This window comes from Bremia lactucae, linkage group LG9 (genome assembly GCF_004359215.1).
Source record: "Bremia lactucae strain SF5 linkage group LG9, whole genome shotgun sequence".
Classification (NCBI taxonomy): domain Eukaryota; phylum Oomycota; class Peronosporomycetes; order Peronosporales; family Peronosporaceae; genus Bremia; species Bremia lactucae.
In genome coordinates, this window is record NC_090618.1 from 2,570,606 (window position 1) to 2,575,569 (window position 4,964).

Here is a 4,964-nt window from a genome sequence, read left to right on the forward strand (position 1 = left end):
GTTTGGATGGGCAATAATGCCGCATCATCACTCCTCATGAGCTCGTTGTCCGCATCACTACTATGAGGTGACGGCAACGGTGTCGACTCATTGTAGTCGACAATGAGCGACGGATCAACATCCTCACTGTTAAAGTGGGATGGATCCTTTAGCCCTGTTAACGCGACAGCCGCAGTGGCTGTCTGCGTTCCGACTAAGGCATTTGACGCGGCCGGCGAATTAACGCGGCGCGTGCGCTTAGTGCGAGGTTGAGTGAGCGTCTTCGCAGACGACCCACCAACGTGGCCCCTTTTAGGTGGCATCTTGGGCGCCGTGTATGGAAATACGTGCGCTAGAGTGATCGAGTGAATATGCAACGCGTAAAGCTGCTCGCAGTTCCTCTCTCCTCTATGTCGAATTTAAAAATGTAAATTCGTTCTCAAAGAGGGGGATGGTGTAACGGGCTAAAGTTGCCCTAATGTTACACAGTCCCCATTAAGTACATTAGGTGTACTTAAGGAAATGGACAATTACTAAATAATTGTAATTAGACCCAACACTCGGGTGTGGTGCACATTTGTGACCAATACTTGTGGATGTGATGCACATGGGTGCATTCACTTTAGGGAGGATGACGCTCAGCGTCATCCGTGATGACGGCTAGCATCATCCGATACGCGAAGTATCTACAAAGATACGCTCGCAATACATATCAAATGATATCTATCGAGATATCATTTTAATTGGTAAAAATAGATATTTGTATTTAATTTTATTAAATATAAATCAGTCTGAAAATTACTACCTTCTTGGCAAGTTCGCACGAGTAGACGGATTACCGCTCCCGTGACGACACTTTACCAGAGTTCTTAGAGTGTTGGGTGAGGTCGCTTGCGCGCCCACCAGAACTACCTCACTGCACGCAAGAGAAGCCGATTTAAGCGCTTCCTCGCTGTGCTAGGGTGTGTTCTTAAGTAGAGCGTGGCCGCATAACGACGTGCTCTCCTACACTGCCCATCGTTTATAGGCTGGTTGGTATTATGAATATTTGTTGTGCTAGTCGACACTGACGCTAGGACCTCACGCAAGGGATGGTCAAACGGACGATAACACAAACCGCCGGTCATAGTCAAGTGTAGTAGCACGTCATTCGCTGGGTGAGGAAATACACTACGCCATTCCCAGGTACTATTGTCTTCAGCTTTGATCTCGGCTTCGCTGCCTTTGATTTCTGCGACTTTACACAGTTTGCCGGCCGGCGTCAGCATCAGCCTGAACATCATCTTTTCATCTAAGCAAGCATAATGACTATCAATCAAATTCACTTTACCGTCTTCAGCACGATAACTTGAGCAGAGCAACAAGCACAGCTGACCAATCTTGAACTCGTGAAGTCGTTTTGGCTTCATATCGGCAAACTGTGGTGCCAAATGTCCAACCAGCGCATTTAAATAATTTGCTGTATTGCTGCCCTCACTCCACCGATTTTTCCGCATATACTGGACAGCTGTCCAAGCGAAGAGCGGCCGACTATTAGCGATAATGCCTAGTAAAACGGTTGGCAGTATCATAATGTCACTGTCGATTGCAAAGAGTAACGAGCCCTCTCCCAAGAGTCGCAAGATCTCGACGGTTAGGGTTCCATTTTAAACCATCAAAAGATTCAATTTAATTTGATTGGCGTAAAATATATAACTAGCGCGACATGCATGATGTAACGGAACGAAGTTGTCTCAATGTTTCACTTATTTATTAAGCACAATTTGTGTAACGGGGTGTACGTAACATAAGAACTTTTTCCTAAGAACGAAAGGAAATAAGCAAAGAAGTGCAAATAATTGTTTTATTAATTATTTGACTAAAAATATATATTATTACCAAATATGGTAATATCGACGCAACAAAATGAAACATAGATATTAGATCTATCGATAGGTTGATTTGGTCAGAATCAACCTAACCTTTTTTTCACACAGATGACACTCAATAAAGCTATTTTAATTTTGCGCATTTAAACAGGAAGCCTTGTGACGCAACCGATTGACAGCGTTATACTGACGCGAAAGCGCTAATATTTTTAGCACAACAACCTTTCATAAGGTTCCGATTGCGAGACGACGCCAGAACACTTTCTAATTGAGGAAAGTGATCTCACTGTGTGGTCATGTCCTACGGCTCATTGTGCTTAATATAAAGCGTCTAGTGTGCTATTTAGGATCGGTGTGGTAGGTAGTATCATGGTAGCCTCGAGTCAGTGGGAAGATCGCCACTCCTATCGGGCGCCGCCTGCACTCATGGATGCGGGTGGGAATCAACGCTTTCTTGTTGGAAGGTTCTTGCCCACCGCTGCGTGGGGCAAAGGTATCAGATTCCCGTCCAATGAAAAGATTACCCAAAGAGCTTCGACTCTTTAGAACCGATCGATTCCCTACGTATTGATATGCCCGGCTTGGTGGCTGCCTCTGAAAAGGAACGAGCGCAAGGTATGACAGTAGCTTCATAAGCTTGGCACAAACCGTGCTTGATAGAGTCAATACACATCGAGCAAGCGAACGCAAAATCCGTAGAGTTATACTACATCAGACTTCAAACTCACCGATATCCAAATTCCAACTGCTTGGATGCATTTTATTGATAACATTCTTAGCAGTAAAACTGAGGCTTTAAGCTGCACGTAAAAATGGGGATCATATCTGAAGCTCATTCCGAGTCTTAGTAAAAAGTAGTTAATCATCATTTTATTGCAAATGTATCGAAACTTTACTTGTAAAGCTCTTAGCCGCCGCTACTTTATACCGCTACTCTATACATCAGCCTCACACAACCGTGTCCATCGCATGTTTTGTATATATAATCACTTTACGTAGCGTACCAGCTGGGTTGTACACCCACTCTTCAAGGCTCTTTTGTAAAGAAAAAATCCCATCACGAGGTTGTATTGAGTTTCAATAATTGCTCGACTTGATTAGAATGAAAAGGCAGACATCACGGGGCGACGATCTTCCCTTCGCAATGTGTCCTATGTTTGATGGCCTAGCTACCTTTTTTGCTTAAAGTATGAGACATTAATTTATCCGATGCTTCAACTGCATCTACATATTATTCCCTCTCTAACTTGAACTCTGTAATAATATATCAAGTGCTCCGGGGGTCTTTTGTTCTTCCGAGAAGGATGGCATGGTACTGTAAAGTGGCCTGTTTTGTCCTGTATGCAAGGCGGATTTCTGGGGGATTGATCAAGAAGGCATTAACGGGAATCGTGGTGATGATTTTAAAGCGATTTTTTCCAATCGACTTCATCTTATAACGCGTCAAGCCACGAAGAAATACTACGGAGCGTGGACGATTTGTGTAACGGAGCACTATGACTTGTACTGTTTCAGTACAAGTCCACTTCGCACTGTTTCAGTACAAGTCCACTTCGCACTGCTTCAGTTGCGAGTGGTGCCCTACGTTAGTTGACGTACACTATACGTGCAGATGACGACTGCTCTTAAGGTAGTTAGGTAAGAGGGTAAAATGACAACTGTATTGAATATAATTATGTGTCTCTTGTTCTATCTTTGTAAATGCTAACTTAATTATAATCTAATACGAAACATGTAAATGAATTCTTATTTCTATCTTATCTGTAACTCTCTTTAGTTACTTCTACAGCTGATTAGTCTGCGGAATAAAAACACATAATGGTCTACACCTATTTATGGATAAGAATTCTGAATATTACTATATAAAGTAATTTTCTCCAAATATTATCTACCTTTTAAATAATATATTAATTAACAACTTTTAAGTGTCAATTTCATGTGACGATACACCCCGTTACATCATTCCTCCCTTAGATGACAATCACTCTGAACGTCATTGAATGGAGTGGTCGCTATGACCACTTAATTTTTAAATCCATGTTGATTGGTCAGTCCATCATCTTAAATTCCATCGCATGAAGGAACAATTCACGCGGGGTGACGATAGTGCTACGCCTTTGGCTGCGGTTCGTGCAGCCGCGGGTGACGCACTGCTATCTCTTGCGGTAGACGTTCCGTCTACCGTAGTGTCTTCCACTCGCACAACACTAGATGTTGCGAGTGCACGTGGTGATTCACCACGTGAATACGACCCCTCTTTGGAGGTCGACTACGAATGCGAGTCGAATGAAGTGGCCGACTCGGGTAGAATGGAACCGTCGCCTGATATACGTCAGGCGGCTGACTATGAGCCTTCAAATGAGAGGGCTCATTCTGATAGACGAGTAAACAGTCTGTTTCGATTCGACGATGAAGATAATCTTTTATCGCCCGTACGATCTCCCATACGGTCGCCTGCACGTTTCTCTGTGCAAGGTGACGACGATGGCGTAAGCCATCGTAAGAAAAGTTTTTGTGATACCCCTGCCTTAGTGGGTACCACTCAGGGGAGTGAAGACAATAAAATGTCTCATCTCGCCCCTGAAAAAAGGCCGTGGCTTTTGCCAGAAAGGCTTATTAATAGCTTGTCTGGAGAAACTACTCCTCACAATAAATATTCCTTATTTATTGCGATCCCAGCGTGAAGAACTTTTGCGCTGAGGAAGATTTCTATCTCGATGCTTTTCTTAAGCATCGATGGTTTAGTGGCAACAATAACCGAGATAAAGTCACGCTTATGCAAGCTTGGAGTGCGTTCATTCGCAATGTCAAAGACATTGGACGCGAAGCTTGGCTTCAAAAACTTAACGCAAATCGCGTTAAATTTGAGAAAAGAACTCCAACCGGTGCAAAGTATAAATTGCATCGGTTGTCACGTGAGGCTGGGCTTCCATGCCTCACGTGGGGTGATCCCTGTCCGTGTTGTGTAGACAACTCGAAGAGGGTAAAAGGGGATGTCTATTCCCTTTCTTCGCCCTGGGGAAGGGCTCGCATCTCTATTGAGATGCGTGACGCGATTGACGTTTTGCAATCGATTTACAAGCGCCAAGGGCGCGTGTTTTCCGATGGGCCTTCTGA